Below are 21,982 nucleotides of genomic sequence, written 5' to 3' on the forward strand. Positions count from 1 at the left end.
ACTTCTTGTGCAGTAACAATAAAGCAGATGGTATTAACACAGAGGATAGGGCCAGGGCCAGTCTTTGGTCAACTGGTGCCCTAGACAAAAGGCCTCCACATCCCCCTCCCCAGCACCCAATGCCCCCATCATGGTCTACTTACACCATCCAGATTACATTTTTCTTCATTTTTCAGGTTCATAGATTAATACTAAGCTAACTGCCCTTGCGAGGCATTTTCAGCCTAGCCAATTATCCCTTGTGAGACTCAGACCCCACACCTTCTGCTTGTAAGGCAAACACCTTAACCATTAGGCCACCCTCCCAACCCACCTTTTGTCAGCTTTGCACAGCTTGAATTTTACAATTTTATATTGCTAGGAATGGAGAAGGTTGCACTGATCATACTCTTCATTTCTTCTTGTATTTTTTTCAACACATTTTAAAAAAACAATTTCTTTACTACAAAAAAGTAAACAGATAAACACTGGAAAAGTGCCCCTGCTAGACCGACGGCCTAGGCAGCCACTTAGTTGGCCTTTGCCTAAGGCCAGCTATGGATAGGGCTAGAATAAACATAATAAATTGCTCTTAGGCTTCTATTTTAGCCAGATAAATGTGGTACTAGGTGACTGTATGATAAGCCTGAGTAATAATTGCTTTCCCTACAATTGTGTTGTTGATATGCACTCTATATGGTTCTCAGCTGGTTTATTTTATACAGATAGTCCGTTCCAGTGTGAAAATGCCATACTCAGAGGTCCTAATGAAGGTTATAAAAAGTATGGAAGTTTCACATCACACTGTAGTAAAGTAGATCTTCTGGGAGCTATACATTCTACCTTGTACTTCCAGGAAAAACTGCTTTTAAACAGTGTAAGTATTAAAAGTAAATCAGTGTATCTCAAAAATGAAAACAGCTTAAGGACCAGAGATCCTGCCAAAGCATATAAACTGCATAGTAGGACTGCATCCATCTATATAAAAAAGGCAGAGGTGTCACCAGTACAGATGGATGCATACAGCTAAATTCCCTCAAAGCTGTCTGCATCCAACATAAGAGTGAGATGAGTAGGTGGTCATCAGCACCACAACTCCTTACCTTGACCTGGCTATTACCTTTGGAATCAATTAGTGGATGTGCAGGTCAGTAAACTAGGCACAGACACCTGCTACTCATATCATGTTAGAGAAATTGAGTAAGTGATGCTGTACGTCTGAAGAACTGCAACTGCTGTATGTTCTACAGAATAGCTTGCAATGCATACAGAGTCATTTAGCATACTGAAACCTGAAGTAAACATACCTACTGCAGTCAGTGGTGGGAGCCATGTTGGCATCCATTGGTATACCCATAAGGACACTAGCAAATGTCTGACATAGCTGTGCAATCAGCTGGATGAGTAGTGCATGAACACATGCTAGGCCAGCAGAAATATCATACACTGTTCTAGGCACAGCATCAGTTTCCTCAGTGTCCATGGCTGCCTCCATCCCTTGATACGTCAAACCTACAGAAGTGGTCAGTGTTCTTCTAGATACACTACAGGGATACCACACTAGGCTAGACACTCAAGATTCTGCAGTTCTTTGCAGATCTACTTCACCAATACCTACCAAATGCAAAACCTAGTTGAAAGCTCTACCCCAACACCGGAGGATATGATCCCCACTTCCTAGCCTTGGGTAAGGGTACTGTATCCACCACCCCTAACTCTTCCATTTTAGTATTATTGTCCCCTGTCAGAGCCCCACCTGTGAAAATAATGACAACTGTGTGCAACTCACCTTCAGGCATTTGTGAACTATTGATTATAAGAAAGACGTCATGTACTGTTACTATTATATAAGAAGCAAGATATTCAGAAAGATTAAGAGAGAAATTAGAAGGAAGAAAAACACTTGCAAAAAAAAAAACTGATAAAAGCTTGAAATGCAAATGTGTGTTCATTTATACCACAAATCCATGAAAAACATTACATAGATGAAGAAACTTTGGACGGCCAGAAAAAAGAAGCAACAACGGAAGCCGGAAGGGCAAAAATATAAAGAGCAAAATCCAGAGATTTTTGAAAGGTATGAAAAAGAAACATGATCATTGGAAAGAAAAAGATATTTGATATGGTGCAGTCTTTATGCAAAGGAGAAAGCCAAACAAATCAATAGAAAAATGCAACTCGATATTTGAAGAGAAATATAGGCAAAGGCACCTGGATATGGACAATTTCACAATAAAAAACAAAATGACCAAACGGAAAGTACCTCCACAGCTCAGCAAGCAAAATAAATCCACCGGAACAAGGATAAAATCAGTTGTTTTAATAAATATCCACAAAGCTTCAGTTGGTTGAGCGCTTTCACTCGACACAGCGAGTTTCATACAAAAATAAGAGCATAAAGGGGGGGATGAATGTGGAGCAGAAGATTAGTAAGGGAGAAGTTAAACAAGTAAAAATTGAAGTTATCACATAAATAGAAACAAACAAGTATGCATAGCAGTAATTTATATTCCCCCAGGCCATAATATCCATATACTCGAAGACTTCTTATCTTGGACAAATCAGAATACACTCCATGAAACTATAATTCTAGGCGACACAACATTAATTGGTTGAACTTAGACACCCTCTCCCCAGCAAACAGCATTAACCTTCATTATTTCACTCAACTCATCAACACTCCTACTCATGGTCTATCAACAGACCGTGAATCAAGCCTAGACTGGATACAAGTAACCCATCCCCAGAACTAGACAAACTCAGGCACCTTACCAAATATACTAAGTGACCACCTCCCAGCATATACTTATAGGACCCACCCTCATACAATCAAAACACACTCATACAGAACATCAAGGAACCTTGCCCTCTTTGATCTAAATAAGTTTATAAGTATCCTAAACTGCCAAAATTGGAACCCATTAAAAATACTCCCCTTAGATGAAGCCGTTAACTATTTCAACAAACTCTTTCTAGATATTCTCAATAGCCTAGCTCCAATACGTACTAAAAGAACCAAAGCTAATCATGCCCATGGTTAACAAAACAAACTAAACAAAATATCGTTCTTAGAAACAAAGCATGGAAGGCATGGCTGAAAGACAGAACAAAACAAAACGAACTACAGAACAAACAACTCCGTAATAAATCAAAAATGCTTGTGATACAGGATAAAAAAGATTATTTTTCCACTAAACTATCTACCTCATACAACAATCCCAAAAAAATCTGGAAATCTGTCTCCTCTCTCCTTAACACAGGCACCATACAAAACCCATATCCAGCACCTGAAAAACACCACAACAAATCTCCCAGGAATTTAACAACCAAGACTGTCCATCTAGCCCAACCCCCACCTTCCTCAACCTACGGAACACACCCTCTCCCCTGCAGACTACACTAATACTCAACCAGCCAACTCCTTCCCTATCCAATATGTACCCACCTCTCTAATCCTGAAAGTCTAAAAACAACTCAAACCTTGCTCACCATCTGCAGATAATCTTCCCCCAGAATATCTACAACTGGCAGCTACTGCAATAGCAAACCCAGTTACAATCCTCATAAATCGCTCTCTCTTTCTGAATACTATGTCCCTCTTCAATGGAAGAAATCTGTTATTATCCAACTACAAAAAGGGGGAAACTCTCAGGATCTTTCCAACTACCGCCCAATCTCCATACTCTCCCCACTATCAAAAATCCTGGAAAAATGTGTTCACTCACAACTACTTAACCACCTCTCATGTAATGCTCTTCTATCCCCCATCCAACACGGTTTCTGTCCAGGGCATAGCACTATCACTACCTACTCTCTTCCAATGACACCATCAACAAAGCCTTAGATGCAGGGCATCCTACCTCTGTAATCCTACTGGATCTATCTAGGGCTTCCGATACAGTCTCTCACACTAAGCTACTAATTCAACTATCGAGACTAGGCTGCTCCCCAAGGTCCCTAAACTGGTTCTCATCTTACTTACAGAACAGGGAACAAGCAGTAAGGTGGCTAAATGTACAATCTGACTGCCAACCTAACAGTATAGGATTACCACAAGGATCCATTCTAAGTTCACTAATGTTCAACATTTTCATCAATGACCCGCATAAAGCTCCCCTAATCCAAAATCTCATCCAATATGCCGATGATTCAACTCTGATATCCACCTCCAAAAACTTCTCAGATCTCATCACAGCTACACAACAGGCCTTTACCTCTATTAAATCATGATTTATTCATAGGTTCCTAGGTTCATACTAGGCTATCTGCCTTAGGGCATTTATAAGCCTAGCCAGAGTGTGTTTGGCTTTCGCTACCCATTTTAAATTAATTTTGCTATGCCCTTTTTCGAGGTTAGTATACTGTGCCTCTGTCTAACAGTGACACAGAAGTGATACCCAGGGTAAACCTACGATCTCCCATCCACTCATCAAGATTCGTCTTGAAGAGAGTCAATGAAAGACTCTGCCTAACCTGGACTGGGATTTTATTCCAGAGTGAAGGGAGCCTCTGGGTTATGAATCTGTCCCTCCAGCATGTCCTATTTATTTCAGTGCTGAGGTTCAAGTCTCTCGAGTGCGTAGCTCGATGGGATTGGGATTTTCTGAGGTGCAGCATGTCCATTAATTCCAGGTTGGACATGGCTTTATACATACGTCAGGCACAGATCGCCTCTGAGCAGGCGGTATGCTACTGAGTAGAGCTGGAGTTTCTTTAACTGGGAAGCATATGGCACTTGTTTGAGCCCTTTGATCCTCTTGGTGAGGTACTTTTGGGGTATTTCCAGTTGCTGCAAGTGTCTGGTAAGGTACATCCCAAAAGGGGCATTGTACTCAATTATGGGCCTGATGGGGATGAGTAAAGAGGCACGATGACCTCCCCTGATCTGGATGTGAATCCCTTCGTGATTAGGTGGGCTATATAAAATGTATTTCTAACCACTTTGGCCACGTGGTTGTCAAATGAGAGATTGCTATCAACTTGGATCCCCAGGTCCCTAATTACTTCTTCTGTACTTAATGGATTACTACCTATGTGGTAATTTGTGGGCACTTTGTTTTTGCCAAAGGGGATGACTATACACTTTTTGGCGTTTAGCTTGAAGCCATGGCTCTGGCACCAGTTGTCTGTTTCTATGAGGCCCTTTTGGAGGATGCTTGTGTCAGCTGGAGAGTCGATTATGGCACCCAGTTTGCAGACATCTGCGAACTTGGTCAGCCACAGTCCTTCCGTGTTGGCCTGTACCTCTGAGAAATATATACCGAACAAGAGAGGTCCCAGGACTGAGCCTTGTGGGATGCCACTTGTAACTGGTTTGGAGTCTGACATGGCTCCAGCAATTCTAACCATGTGGGTTCTGTCCTTGAGCCAGTTTGCAACCCATCTAGTAACATAGGGGTTTTTATTTAAGCTGGTGAGCTTATCTATAATGCCTGAGTGGGGTATTGTATCGAAGGCTTTTGCGAGGTCCAGGTAGGCTGTGTGGACCACCTTCCCCTCGTCAATGGCCTTGGTGACTGTTTCAAAGAAATCAACCAGGTTTAAGAGGCAGGATCTGCCCTTAACAAAGCCATACTGGGTAGGATCCAGTGTCTGTAAGTCCCCAATATCTTTATTTATGAGGTCCATGATGATCCTTTCCATAGCTTTGCAGACCAAGCTAGTCAGGCTTATGGGGCGATAGTTTCCAGGATCCATTGAGGCACCACCTTTGTGGAGAGGGACCACTGTTGCTGTACGCCACTCTTTGGGTACATATCCTGTAGTAAGGCTGAGACTGAACAGTAGTTTTATGTTTGGGTTTAGCTCTTCTTGGAGTTCATGTAGGACACAGCCCGGGACACCGTCTGGTCCCATTGATGCTGTGTTTTTGCTTTGGAGGGCGGCTCTTACCTGAGCATCTGAGATGTCAGGGGGGCAGCACTCTGCTGGGATAGATATTTGCCCTTTTGGTGGGGAGGGGGGGGGAGAAGTTTGTGCTGAACCTGTCAGCTAGGATGTTGGCAATGTCTGTGGGTTTGGTGTACTTTTTGTCATTTTGGACTAATTCTGAGCATATCTTGGAATTCCCACCCAGGTTCCTAACATAACTAAAGAAAGCCTTGTGATTATCTTTAGTGTCCTGTGCAATTTTTTTCTCGAAGCTGGCCTTAGACGATTTTATGTTTGCCCGTAGTTTTTTGCTAATACTGATCAGAGATGCCTTCTCTTTTTGGGATTTTGCTCTATCATGTAGTAGCTTCCTCTTTCTATTGTATAATTTGTTTATGGCTGGGGTCCACCAGACAGGACGTCTGCCTTTGGAGAATTGGGTCTTGGTTTTATTTGGGATTGCATGATCCATGCATTTATTTATTTATTTATTTTATATTTGTTAACCGGGCTAGTCTAGCTGGATACATATCCTTTTTCAGTAGAGGTCCGAGGAGAAAAGCTCTAACATAAATGGTAAATCACAAGTTGAAAAAACAAGTTATAAAAAATACAGGTTATAAAAAATACAAGATTATAAAAAAGTATAATCAAGTTGACGTGTTACATTTACAAGATTAGTATAAAAGTATGATTATATATAGAAGAATTATGGGACAAAGATAGATCGGTTGGTATACATAGCAGAGATATGTTAAATACTAATAGTATATATACTAATTCAAGAGTCACCCGCTAATATTTTGGGTAAAGAGGATTTCAAGATCAGTAGTTGGGAGCAAGAAAGAAGGGGAAAGTGGTCTAGATAGATTTGATAAGAAAGTTCGATGTGTTAGTTTAGTCAGGTTCAGGACATGCGCATAGCCATTGTGTCTTGAGATAATCTTTCAGGTTGCTTTTGAACTGGTTATGAGAGGTAGTATTTCTAAGGTTGTTTGGGAGGGAGTTCCATGGTTTGCCAATGGAGTTGGCAAAGAGGGCATCACCGCCAGAATTATTTGCTTTAATGGTTCGGATCTGGGTGCTGTTGGATGATCGGAGACTATTTAGGTTAGTGTATGGGATCAATATGCTAGACAGAGATGGGGTTCTATCTGGTTGATTAATTATTTTACATGCTTCAGTGAGTTGGTTGAGTTTGAGAAGGTTTGGCAGTTCCAACCAGCCGAGTTGCCTCAGGTTATGACAGTGATGGGTGCGATATGGAGAACCTGTTATGAATCTAGCAATGTGGTTATAGGCCAGAGAGAGCATGTTTAGTTCACGTTTATTGAGGAAAGAAAGGACTGGGGAGGCATAGAGGAGGGTAGAGAGGAGGTGCGTGCGGGCAATGGTTAGTTTGGCAGTAGGAGTTAGAAAGTTTTTTATTCTGTACATGGATCCTAGTTTTTTGTTCACAGATTTTATGGTTTGAGTAATGTGGAAGTCAAATTTGAGCTTATAATCAATAGTTACTCCTAGTAATTTGGTACTGGTGACAGGGGTTATGATAGTCCCATTATTAGATTTAACATAGAAGGTAGTATTATCAGTATTTGGGAGTTCTTTTCCTGGGGTAGAGAAGACGTTGGGGAAAAATAGTAGTAATTTGGTTTTGGTTGGGTTGAGTAGGAGTTTGAGGTCGGTGAACCACTTTTCTACTAGAGAAAAACAGAGTTGAGTGGAGGTTTGGAGGTTGAGGAGGGAGAGATCTGAGCAGATTAAGGTGGAGTCATCGGCGTATTGGATGCAGGTGGATTGAGGGATAACTGAGTGGAGGTCGTTAATGAAGATGGAAAATAGAAGTGGTCCCAATATTGAGCCCTGAGGGACACCAATGGTATTAGGAAGCAGGCTTGATAGTCTATTTTGCCACAGGACAGCCTGTTGCCTACCAGTTAGGTAAGCTTTGAACCAGGTTAGTGATGGGGTGTCCAGATGTAGGGTTTCAAGGGTGGACAGAAGGAGCTGGTGATTGACCATATCGAAAGCTTTTGACAGGTCAAGAAAGAGGGCGGAGGATATAAGTTTGCTATTGCGATTTTTATTAATGGAGTCGACAAAGGAGGGCAGTGGTTGTGCTATGGTGGGGGCGGAAGCCGTGCTGGGTGTTGGATAGTAGATGATTGCAAGTTAGGTAGTGAAGAAGTTGTCTGTGGATACATCTTTCCATAATTTTCGCTATTGGGGACAGTATCGCTATTGGTCTATAGTTTGATATTTCCATGGAGGTGCCTCCTTTGTGAAGCGGGATGATGTAGGAAATCTTCCAAATAGTGGGGATATTAGCTTCAGTAATGGTTCTATTGATAAGGATGGATATAGGGTATGCAATAACATCAGACGCAATTTGTAAGAATTCTGCTGGGAGGTGATCAGCTGCTAGGGTGGTTGGTTTTAGCTTTTTTAAGAGAGTACTTATGTATGATGTGGAGACCGGCTTAAAATGAAAGGGGTAGGGGCCTCAACAAGGGGTTGTGTAGCAGGTGGGGGTGAGGAGGTTAGTTGACTGGCGAGGGTTTGGATAGTCTCGGTGAAGAAAGAGTTAAAGGCATTGGCTATTTCTTCCTGTCCTTTCTCAATGAGTTTCTCAGGGGTTGGGGTAGTAGTTTTTCCTGGGTGCTGGAGGTTGTTAAAAAATGCCCAAAATTTCTTTGGGTTGTTCTGGTGTTTCTGCTGGAGGTGGCAGAAGTATTGCTTTTTGTCTAGGGTAATGGCTGTTTTAGTAGTATTTCTTAGATGTTGAAACTTAGTTCTATCTTGGGGGGTTTTTGTTGCTCTCCATTTGTCCCAGGCTTGGTCACGGAATTTAATTTTAGTTTTTGTTTCTTTAGTAAGCCAGGGAGCTATATGACTTTTAGGTCTAATTTGTCTATGTGGGGCATGGGAGTCAAGTATCTTAAGGAATGTGTTGTTGAAGTAGGTCACACTCTCCTGGAGGGGTAGAGTTCTTAATAAGGTCCAGTTACAACATTTTAGTTCAGCAAGAAATTGTTGTGGGATAAATTTCTTTTTGTTTCTAATTAGTCTATATACCGGGGGGTTGGAAGTAGGGCATTTGTGTTTAATAATATAAGTTATAAGGTGGTCACTGAGGTCATTGGGAAGGGTGCCTGTAGTATAGTTGCTTGAATCTCTATTGGTAAGGATCCAGTCAATGGTACTTTCTTTTTGGAGAGAATTGCCTAATCTGGTAGGGGATAGAATATGTTGGGAAAATCCATATAAGTTAATGGGTTGTGGGGTTGTGTGGGTGGGGCAGAGAGACCAGTCAATATTAACGTCCCCAAGTACTATGGTTTCTTGTGGGTAGTTGGTGGTTAACCAGCACAAGGTTTGCTCTAAATTTTCTGTGTTCTTCCCAGGTAGGATATAGGTAACTATGAGGTTGAGGCATTTTTGAGTGTTAAGGCAAATTTTTAGGGCAATTAGTTCTAAGTTAGAGATTGTAGGTGGTTGTACTGGATTCCTATGGATATTTAGGGTATTTTTAAACATGACAGCTATTGCTCCCCCTTTTTTCATTACACGATCAGCCCTGAAGATATTATATCCGGGTGGAAGGATCTCTTGATCTTTAGTGGAGGGTTTTAGCCAGGTTTCAGTTAGACACATAATGTCAGGAGTGAGTAGCTATCATTGCATGTAGGGTGTGAATTTTGTTATTAATGCTTCTAAGGTTAAGATGTAGTATTAGAAGGAGTCGGTAGATTTACGGGTTAAGTTAGAGGGTTAGAGTTTGGCACTGTAGGGGCCTGGGTTGGATGGACGTCACCATAGATGATTATACTAGTTTTCAGGTAAACTAAAAATCTTTGAAGTTTAGATATTAATTTGAGGTTGGTTTTGTTGGTTGGTGTTTTGGGGTGGTGGAGTGTGAGATGGACTCTTTTGATGAATATTGTTTTGCCTTGGTAGAGTGGAGGTGCAATAGGAATAACATAGTGATAGGATTGGGAGTTAGTGAGGCCATTATGGAAGGGGATTCCTGCCAAAGATTGATTTTCATACTTAGTTAAGGAGTAGATGGTGATAAGTAGTATTGTAGTGAGAGGGGTGATGAAATGGATGAATTTGGCCATGATGGGGATAGGGAGAAGATATAGGAAGGGGAGGAGGTTTGGTGTTAGATTTGTTAAGGTGGGTGGGCCTTGGGGTGGGAGGAGTAGTAGGGTGAGTCACGGGAGGTTTGAATTTGCTAGGGAAAAAGTGGGAGGGTCTGGCTATATCTATAAATGTAAGGATAGTGGGGGCGGGTGGGATATGGGGGCAGGGAGGGGAGTGGAGCGGAGCCCGAGCGAAGCGAGGGCGAAGCAGAGCGGGGCATCCACCGCCAGGAGTAACTTAGGCAGAAGTTTGTGACTTAAACAGCAACTTGTTACTTGCATTCCTGAAGGTGTTCATAGAATGCGTTTATAAAGGATTCTGCGGTCTGGGCCGTATTTTCCACAGGCTCAGGGGCTTTGAAGGATTCCACCTCGGTTTTGAGGAGTTTGAAATTTGCTTGAGAGAAGTTTTTCACTGTGGTTTTCTGGGTAGGGGGTGGGGTCGGGATGTGAATATCCAGTGAGATTAGTTTATGGTCTGATCTTACCAGTGAGGGATACACTTCTGGTCTGGAGCATAGAGTCCCCATGTTGGTGATGATCAGGTCCAGTATGTTTTCCCCTCTTGTAGAAGTGGTAACAAGTTGTTCCATTGCATTTGAGTTTATAAATTCTGGGAACCTTTGGGCTAGGGTGTTGGAGCTAGAGTAATGCTCCCAGTCTATGTTTGGGTAGTTGAAGTCGCCCAATATAATGGTATTTGGAGAGACCTTCATATTTTCCAGTGTTTTCAGGAAGGCCGAGTGGGGTTCCTGGGTTTGGGAGGGTGGTCTGTAGCAGGCTATAAACTGGAAGGCAGTTTTACCCACTGTTAGTTGCACATGGATAGTCTCTGATGCTTCGTGCTGTGCCACCAACCTGGAGGTGTGGGTATCTTTGACGAATATTGATACTCCCCCTCCTTTTGTGGATCGATCCAAGTTTTGGTGCCAAAAAGCATGGTATGAGGTATAACCTGGTAGTGCTGGGGTGCTCTCAGGAGCCTTGAACCAGGTTTCTGTTACTGCACAGATATCGATGTTCTCCATGCTAAGGAGAGTTTCCAGTGCATGCATCTTGAGGTTTAGACTTCTGGCGTTGAGTAGCATTACTCTTAGTTTCTTATCCCTTGTGATACCTATGGAGGTGGGTTTGTCTTTTGAGCCTTGCCTAAAAAATGCACTATGGGGGAAGCAAGAGCCTTTGCCAATATCCAAAAGCCCAGGGATGACAGGTGCAATCCGTCCCTAGCGAAGCATCGTGGCTTGTTGAGCATGTCATCCCAGGCTGACAGGCATTGGATCCCCTTTGAATGACACCAATACTTAAGCCAATTGTTGAAATTGATCATCTTGTCGTCATATTTTGGCATCATTCTTGGTGAGGGTAAGATGCTACTCAAGGTCAGGGTCATACCAGCCTGGGCTACATGCTCAGATAGCTCCTCTATGTCTCTTTTCATGCAGTCCAGGGAGGTCCGTCTCAGTCATTCACACCAGCATGGACAATGACCAAGTCATATTTGTACTTGCCTTGGAGTGACTTGAGTGCTTGTGTTATGTGGCGGATCCTAGCACCCGACAGGCAGCTCACCGTGATCTTCTCCTTGTTCAGCCTGGTGAGCGGGACGTCAGTGTGCCTGACGATAGAGTCATCTATTACAAGTGTATCAGGTGTGTTGTTTAGCCTTAAGGGCTGTGACTGTTCGGCACACTGGCTTTGTAAGCTATGTGTTGCATGTGTTTTGTTTTGGGGTAGCGGTTGCTTGGGTGTCTGCTTTGGAGGTCTCTGCTGCTTAGGCAGATTTTTATTTAGAGCCTCCGAGTATGTTTTTGTGTGTTTATGTGTTCAATTTGCTGTCATGGTAGGTCTATGTGAGACTGGAATTGTAGTGAGTGTGGTTTCCTTCTCCTCCTGACTGGTTACGCCAGTACTGAGTTGAGAGAGCTTAGCCTCCAGTTTGGCTATATGGTTGCATCTCTCACATGTGTTGGAATTTGTTGGGAGGAGGAGAGGGTTGTCTGTGTACATGAGGCAGTTGTAACATTGCCTCAAGATTCCCAGATTCATCAGCTGGACCGGAGAGGAGACTGACAACTGACCTTTGGACATGCTAGAATAGTATTGGGAATTACTTTATAATTGAAAAAAAGGGCCAATGGGGAACAAGGTACTGAAGGGGAGTTTGTGAGGGTGTAGTGCTTTTAATTTTTTAGTGCTGACTTATATAATTGCTTTAGTGAGCAAGTGCCAGGTAACTTAAATGCAATGTGTTACAGTAACTTAAATGCAAAAATGACAAACAGTAACTTTCTTTCAAGTGAAACAAGAAAATAAGTACAGTAAGCAATGCAGATATCACTAGGGATCCGCAGAAGCGCTGAAAAGCCACGTTTTAGGTGGCATTAGCGTTTCAGGGAAATAACAAGCAGACAAACAGCAAGCATACAAACAAAGCTAGATTCAGCAGGCCTGGATCTAGTCTATGCTACAGCAAACAAGGTGTACCAATTTCAGTAAGAAACAGTTCAGATATGCAGGCACTATAAGCCTTTAACCAGAAATTCCCAGCTCAGAAGGGCAGAGTCCAGCCTCTCCTCCCACAAGAGTGCAGACCACGAACCTTCTTAATGTAAAATAACTGGCCTGAAGCCCAAGTGCTTAAACCAGAACTAATACACTTTTAGAATAACAGACACCGAGCCCTCAATCAGCAGTTCCCAACTTAGAAGGATGTAAGCTACCTGTCCTGCCACCACAGTGAAGGCCACAAACCTTCCTAATGTAAAACAACTGGTCTGAAGCCCAAGTGCTTAATCCAAAAGACTTAGAATGAAAGCTACACTTTAATCAAGTTACTACCAAGCAGTAATAAATACAATTGAATACTTTAAAGAATGCTTGGATTAGTGCTCAAGTTATACAAACAAAGCTAGATTCAGCAGGCCTGGATCTAGTCTATGCTACAGCAAACAAGGTGTACCAATTTCAGTAAGAAGCAGTTCAAATATGCAGGCACTATAAGCCTTTAACCAGAAATTTCCAGCTCAGAAGGGCAGAGTCCAGCTTCTCCTCCCACAAGAGTGCAGACCATGAACCCTCTTAATGTAAAATAACTGGCTTGAAGCCCAAGTGCTTAAACCAGAATTAATACACTTTTAGAATAACAGACACTGAGCCCTCAATCAGCAGTTCCCAACTTAGAAGGATGTAAGCTACCTGTTCTGCCAGTACAGTGCAGACCACAAACCTTCTTACTGTAAAACAACTGGTGTGAAGCCCAAGTGCTTAAACTAAAAGGCTTAGAATGAGTTACACCAAGCAGTAATAAATACAATTGAGTACTATTAAGATGACGCAAAAGCAAAATAAAGCAGGAAGAAACACAAATACAGTAAAAGCAGATAACATTTTTTTTTTTTTTTTTTTTTGAGTGAGCAAATGAGATGGGCCCAGGAGTTACAGGACAGAAACAAGTGCAAATGCAGGCCTTCAAATCAGAAAGTTGAGAGAGATGGAAGACCGCCCAGACGGCCAATAACTACAAATTCTGGGCCAGAACCACTCCTTATGTGGTAGACAGGTTACCCAATACTTACCACTCCCACTGATAAGCTAGAAGGCTTCCCTCCAACACAGAAAGGCTTGGGGGGCTCATAAGCTTACAAACAGTCCTGGATACAGCAAATCTGTATCTGGAACACTAACTACAGGAAAGGTAGGAAACAGGCTTACATTTTATTTTTCAGAAAAGTAGCAAAAACAGTAGTAAAAAGAATTCACATGCAGTGCAAGCTGGCACACTTGAGTATATAGCAATATTAGTCCACACACAGTTTGAAGAAATGTAATTAAATTAAAAAGGACTAAAAGCAAGTGCAGAAAGGGTTTATTAGGTAGAATGCGGTAAAGAGATGGGACTGGGGGAGTGTCCTAGATCAAATCTACAGTGGGGCAGGCACTGCAAAAGCCACCAAATTTAAACTACAACCAAGAACAGGGAGGGTGGGGTGGGGAAGACAGTTTCAACAGAGATGTGAGGAATCACAGTGCAAATTATAAAACCAGAAAAATATATACTGATCTTTGTATATAAAGGAATTTTAAAGCAGTCTAACAACTTTCAGTGAGCTCAGATGGCTAACTGCAGAGATTCAGAGACACACACAATATTTACTGAATCCAAGACACACAATATTTACTCACTCAAATCTTAAATAAGTGCAGAAAATATACTTAAATCAGCTTATGTCCAGTTGATATATGCAGACAAGTCTCAGTATTAACGCACAACTTATGCTTATTATTAACGCACAACTTATACTTACTATTAACACACAACTTATGCTAAACCCCCAAAAAACAAAACTTTTACTTTTCTCAACAAAATCAACTGACACTGACTTCAAAATCCTTGCTAAAGACAGCACAGAAATAGAACTAGTTAGTAAAGCCAAACTACTAGGTATAACAATAGATAACAAACTCACTTATGAATCTCATGTCCTGAATGCAATAAAGAAAACTCATTTCAAACTAGGCAAACTATATTGCCACAAGCTCTACATGGATAAATATACCAAAATAAAACTAGCCAATACCTTACTCATCCCTTCCTTTCTTCATGGTAGTGCCATTTTTACCAATCTTCATACAATCCTTAGTAATAAACTACAATCCTGCTACAATAAAATTGCCAAATTCCCCTCTGAAAAACTACACCATTGCCATCACTGTCAAGTAATAACTGAACTAAATTGGCTAGAATTTTCCCACCATCTAAAATACACCCAACTAACCTTAGTCCACAAACTAATTACTTAACCTAATGAATGTACAGTCCTTAACATAATCCTACAAACTTACACCCCTACAAGAACTCTAAGATCTTCCTGTAAACTCTTGTTATGGTAACAAAACCCAACAAAAGAGCTGGACAATGTCTTTTCTCCCACACTATTGCCAAACTATACAATAACCTACCATCTAAAATAACCCTAACTGACCACCCAAAAACCTTTAAAATGGCTCTAAAAACACATTATCTAAACAATCCATCCTGCACCTGCCTCAGAAGCAAACCTCCTTAAAAAAAGCACATCCCATAAAATACCGGGTTGGCATATCTTTGTTAAACAAAGTCTTCACAACAACTACTGGCAACCCACTATACAGTATACTATACTCCTTACATAAGAAAGTACTGTTTCAAAACCCATGCTTTTCTACTGTAGAATAATGTCAATTCCTGCAAATTGCATTTTGAAATATGTTTTCTTGCATCTTGTATGGAACAATGTAAATCCTATAAATTGTATTTTTACATACACTTACTTCTTGTAATATGTTTTAATCCTTATCACTAAAATGCTTTGTGGAGCTTTTCTCCCCAGGCCTCCACTGAAAATGGGTCTCACACCCAGTGGACTTTCCCAGTCAACAAATGTTAATAAATAAATAAATTATGGAATATCTGCAAAGTGGTGGAAGGATTTACTGTAGAAAATCCAGTTTAGGTGGTATCACATCATGGTAAAAACAAGTCCAAAAAATAAGGTGAAACAGGTAGAGCAGGAGACATTTGAAGAAGAAATATGACATGGGAACGAAAAAGAGTTTTGATATGGTGCAATAATTATGCCAAGAAGAAAGCAAAACTATCAATACAAAAAAATGCAGCACCAAAAATACTGGAAAAGAAATACAGGCAAACGTACCCAGATATGGACAAATTCACTACAGAAAAATAAGAAAACAAAGGGAGTAGAAAAATGGATTAGTAATGGAGAAGTTAAAGAAATAGAAACTGAATTTATGGATTACCTGAGAAGTGAATGATTTAGTGTAGAAAATCTAAAATAGGTACTGTCACAACATGATGGAACAATGAGTCCCCAGATTAAGTAGAAACAGGTGGAACAGGAAGCATCTGATCACTTGCTACAGGATGATGCTCCGGAGCCTTCAGCTGAAAACAGGTAGAAAAGTTCAGTTGGAGTTGCACAACAAAGGAAGAAGCAGGAAAATGTGTCAACTCTGATACAGGCATTGTTGTTGAGTTATGAAGGAGCAGCTGATGACGCAGGATGTATCTAAAGATGACATGTCACAAGATAATTTCCTGGAACTTTCAGTAGACTACCCACAGGAAACAGAAAGCAAGGAATGTGCTCTCAGTTTAGAAGAAAATGATCTAAGGGAAGAGTTGCATGATTTAATAGAGATGGATAGACATATTATGATCATTGAAAGAAATAGATTTTCAAAAAAACAGATAAGACCTAAGATGTTACTCTGCTAAAACATATTATCACAATAATCAAGACGATTAACAGAAATTCATATGATATAACAAGAGTAAATAGGATATATTACTGTGTAACTAAATTAATAACAAAGTCTTACCACAAAACACAGAGAACTAGGATAACAGAAGGGAAGAAATAAAATGCCATAATGGGAACATCAACTAGTGAAAACTATGAAGCAAGAAGTGCCGCTGGCCTGTAGGAGAGGGAACAGATTAGCAAAAATACTTAGCTAGATGTGGTAAAAGTAATGCACAGTATGAGAGCAGACTAGGATATATCACACAGTATTGCAAATAATAAACTAAAGGCATCAGCAAAGGCAGTAAAACTTAGAAGATATGCAGGTAAATATAAAGGGAAAGACAAAAGAAAATTCATTGATAATACAAAAATTTTTTATAGATAACTGAAAAACAAAGCAAAATGAATAAAAACACCTCAAAAAAGAAGAAATAGACATATTTTGAAGAATATTTATGAAGACTCTGTCGAACATAGCAAATATGCTGAATGGATAGACAGGGCCGGTGTTAGCATTTTGGGGGCCCCCAGCAAATGTCAAGTTGGGGGCCCCCTGAGCACTTCTTGTATAAGTATCACCCTGTCACTACCAGACTTCCTAGCCATCCTTTTAGCTCATGGTACAAACTTTTAGGAGTAGTACACACAGTCTGGCCTATAGCTATAATGCTCTTACATTACAACAAGCTTATGTACCACAGAATGTTGGCCCTTCTCACAAAAGGACAGCCACAGTTATTGTCATTTAGATGTAACAAGGATACATTACAACAACTCTGTACACTGCTGGACTTAGGTGAAATGGTGCCCTAGAGCACTGCCTACTGTTTCAGCCCCCCAAAACATACATACATCCTCCAGTACTCCCCTTTGTTTCTCCCCATCTTGGGTTCCCCACACCATGCAAGTTACTTTTTACTTCCATTTCTCATATTTTACTTTTCTCTTCAGCTTTTTCAAGAAGCCATGACCTTATATATGCTATGAAGTGCTTTTAGGTCTTTTTTTCCTTTTTGCACAACTTTTTCATCCAATGACAGCTTGAACAAAAATGATGATTAAAAAAAGTAATGCGGTGTTGCTGTTCAGCTTTAATTTCCTTTCAACATCCCTTTCTTGACCAAGACAGCACACTGATAGCCATTTAGAAAATAACTCAATTAAGACACTCTCCCAAAAGCCATATGGGGTTATAGATGCTCTAGAATGCATTTTAAAGCATTTTCCAAACGTTTAATCAAACAGTAACCTAAACAAAATTCATGAGTAAGAAAATAATTGCAGTCTTACTTTTTTATTTCAGTGGAGACATAAATTATGCCCATGGCTTAATGTTCAAAGCTGACAAAATCGTAGCTCACAATAAACTAACAAGCCAGTTTGTTATGAGGATACACAGATCCTGTCTTGAAATACTGCCTGCCTCCCTAATCCCTCAAAAAAGACAGTCACTCCCTATGCATCCCTCTGGTGTTAGATTGGGATGAAAGCAAAGGTTCAAATGGGCACAGTCATGTATTTCAAGTGACTGCTGCAATACATACAAATAGCATGCCTCTTCACTCCTCAACCCTAATCCCCAAAGGAAGTCACCTCTATACATGCCTGATGTGTGACTGTAAGGAAAGTGCATGCAAATAGTAGGGGGCCCAGCACTGACCCCTGTGGCACCCCGCTGATGACAGGTCTGCTGGCTGATGTGAAGTCACCCACTTTGATAGTGTGTGTTCAGTGTGTGAGGCAGTTGGCAACCAATCTTAAAAGCAAAGGGGTTTGCATTCAGTTTGCGAAATTTATCGGTAGTGCCTGAGTGTGGGATTGTGTTGAAAGCCCTTGCAAAGTCAAAGTATGCTGTGTGCACAAATTTGCCCCTGTCAATGGCTCTGGTCACATTTTTGAAGAAATCCATCAGATTTAACATGCAGAATCTGCCCTTTACGAAGCCAAATTGGGTTGGATCCAGGGTTTGGAAGTCGCCTATGTCTTTATTTATGAGGTCCATAATGATACATTCCATGGCCTTACAGATGAGGATGGTCAGACTTATGGGTCTATAATTCCCCAAGTTTGTTACTAGGCCACCTTTCTGGGGAGGAATAACTGTTGCTGTTCTATTTTCCACAGGAACATAGCCTGTGGTTAGGCTGAGATTGAAAATGGTACTTAATGGTGATGCCAGTTAATGTTTTAGCCTGTTTAGAAGACAGCCTGGGATACCATATGGTCCCATAGAGGCTGTTTTTTTGCCTTGGACAAGACCTTAATGACCTGCTCTCTAGATTGGCGGTGGTGGGGGTTGGAGGAGGTTTGTGATAAGTTTGGAGGGGATAAGGTAGTGAAATGTTTGCTAAACCTATCTGCTAGTGAGTTTACTATCTCTGTGGGGCCAGTGTGTGTGATACCATTAGTCACTAATTCTGCACATGCTTGGGTCCTACCTCTTAGACTACCTACGTAGCTGTAAAAGGCCTTATGGTTATCCTTGGCTGTGCTTAAATAGTTAAGGCTAAAATAGTCTCCTAAGTAAAGCATAACCACAAAGCACTTTTTACTTCTGTCTGAAATCTTAAGGGAAACACTCAACAATATTCTTAGTTGGCTGTAGATGGCACTACCTATACTTAGCCAGCAGAAATAGAAAACCTGCTGGCCAATAAATTCATCTCTCAAATTTAACCCCTCATCACCTCTGGTCAATTTGCATAAAATACCCCGAGCATTCCTTTGCCTGTTATCTCAAAAGAACAGGTTGTCACTGCACTCTGTAAAGCTAGAAACATGGCATCAATGGGTCCTGATAGAATCCCAGGGTAACTATTAAATACCTTGAAACATGACCTAGCAGACCCACTTGGATCTCTACTTAATCATAGTATCCAGAAAGGCTTTGTCCCAATAGAGTGAAGGACAAGAGTCATCCCTCTGAACAAGAGGAGACCATCAACTGATACAGGAAACTACTGACCCATAAGTCTGACTAGCCTCATATGCAAGGCTATGGAATGATAATCATGGATCTGATTAACAACAACATAGGAAATCTCCAGACTCTATACCCAACCCAGTTCAGCTTTGTGAAGTGCACGTCTTGCCTGGTCAGTCTGGTGGCCTTCTTTGAGAAGGTCACTAAGGCCATGGATGAGGATGAGACAGTGCATACCACCTACTATCACCTGGCCATGGCATTTGACACAATACTCTACTCTGGTATTATAGATAAACTCACAAAATTGGGCAGAAACCTCTGTGTCACCAGATGGATAGCCAAATGGCTCACTGATAGGACACATGCTGTTAGAGTGAGGAAATCTATATCCAGCAAGAAGCCAGTCACCAGTACAATACCACAGGGATCAGTGATGGGCCCCTCTTGTTTGAAATATACTTCTCAGATGTCAAGACAAATGTAGTTTGCCTTTGGCTGACCAGCTTTGTTGTTGACTGGAAGTTGGGGGCAATCATTGACTCCTCAAATGATGCTGATATCCTACAGAAAGGTCTGATGCAGACTAATAATTGGTGTCAGAGTTATGGCCTCAATCTAAATGCAAAGAAGTGCATAATAATGCTCTTTGAGAAATCAATCACCCCTCAAATTACAACCTTGATAGCACCCCAGTAAGAATGGACCCGGTGGTGAGAGATTTGGGTACTGAGATAGATAGTAATCTGAACATTGACCTCCATGTCTTTACAGTGGTGAGGAAAGCCTTCTATATGGCTCAGCTTCTAAGTAAGGGCATGGTATCCAGAACTAAGGATGTCATAGTACCACTGTACTCAAACATCATCAGACCAATAATTGAGTACAAAGCACCCTTTGGCAATTTCTCCAAACAATACAAGGTATAACCATCATGTTTTATATATATATATATATATATATATATATATATATATATATATATATATATATATATATATATATACCACTTAAAAGCCCTCTCACTGTATTCAGTTTCCTACCGATTACTGAGAGGCGATGTGTGTCTAAGCTACCTGGCAGTCTCTGATCCAGCCATGATGGAAATGTTGCATATTCCCAAAAATAACTGCATGAGGGTTACCTGCTCCAAAGATCTAAACTTGATGTCTGACATGAATATGTCATACTGGGGAGACATATATGTGTCCCAGACATTGCCCCTCTTCTGGATTAGGCTTCCTATTCATGTAAAGCAGAGCCCTTCCCTGATCATCTTCAAATGCAATCTGGACAGATGGATGGGAAATCATAAATTCACTCCTGGGGTGATGCCCATGCCCCTTATAGACATAGGCAGTCTATAAAAGCAGTCAAAACCCCACTTGCTGACCCTTTTTATCTTTCCCCTAGGGACAGAAAATTGTGCAAAATCTGAATAAAAACTGGCTAGACTTGTAATGGCTCTTGAGCTATTAGCCTAGTAATCTCTTATGAGCCAATGAACCCTCAGTTACTCTTGTCTTCTTGTTTGTTTAAAATCTTCACTGAATTGCCTTCTGCTTTTCTACACATGTACCTAAACTATTTTACTGTCCTCTTTGGCCTTCTCTGAAATTGGAACTACCTGGCTTCCTGTTCTGATGTCCTTATTTCTTCATCTGTCACACACAGTGCAGTCTATCACTTGTCTCAGGCTCTTTATCTCTGTTACCCCTAGCTTCCTCAACTGTTCTGCCTTCATTGATCACCTATCTTTACCAGACAGTAGTATATTGCTTTGTACACCTTAGTCTTCAGCTTCTTTGACATAATTTCATATAGTACACTGGACACACTGTATTAGTTAGCTGCAGCCCCTCTGATTCTAGCTTTGACCTCCTCATTCAGACTTTTCTCAACCACTCCTTCTAGGTACTTGAAGCTGTTAACCTCTTCCAGTATTTCCCCTTCTGCCTAAATTTCCAGCTAATTGTGATTTCCCCATTTGCTGCTATTACACCCATCTTCTCTGTACTCAACTTCATCCCATGTGCCTTCGGTTTTGCATTTTTGTTCTCCAGTTCTCACACATGTTGTTTTGAGTTTCTGACATTCTTCTTAATCTCCACCTATTTCATCTCCTGCTGAGGTGCTAGCACTCTGAGTATGTACTTGATCTCTTGACCTTTCCTTCCAGTCAAATTCCTGATTGTCTTCCTAATCTCTGACTTTAGTGCCTTCTCTCACCACTGCTTGCAGCTGATTGTTGCAACCAATGGTTTATACTGTAGGTCAACTGTTTCACCAGGGATGGTTTCTCTACCCTAATGTCCTTTCCAGTATATATTGTATACAAGTCTTTGTCACTTTTTCATCACAGCCTCATCCTAAGTAATAGACTTAATATTGGGATCACTGCTTTTCATGACAGTACTAGTTTGCTTCTGTAGACCTGTTTGAATGAGCTGTAGTCAAATTACTGTTGGTGCAAGTGACATCACTACAGTAAGTCTTGTGCTCTTGAGTGAAACAAGGAGTTAATTGCTGATGGTACATTTAGCCTGGTGTAGTGTGTGATTGATTTGAAAATATTTTATAAGGTTACAAGTGTTATAATGTTGTTGTTCTGTTTCACTGACACATAGAGTACTGTCTGCAAAGATGGCCAGTCAGCATAAGTCTCTTACCTCTGTGCCTTATAGTTTCAAGCCTGTATATATAGTAGCACCCTGTACCCACCCAAACTATCATGCAGTAGCAGAGGAGAACAC

This window comes from Protopterus annectens, chromosome 1.part1 (assembly GCF_019279795.1).
Source record: "Protopterus annectens isolate FY-2018-M chromosome 1.part1, PAN1.0, whole genome shotgun sequence".
Classification (NCBI taxonomy): domain Eukaryota; kingdom Metazoa; phylum Chordata; order Ceratodontiformes; family Protopteridae; genus Protopterus; species Protopterus annectens.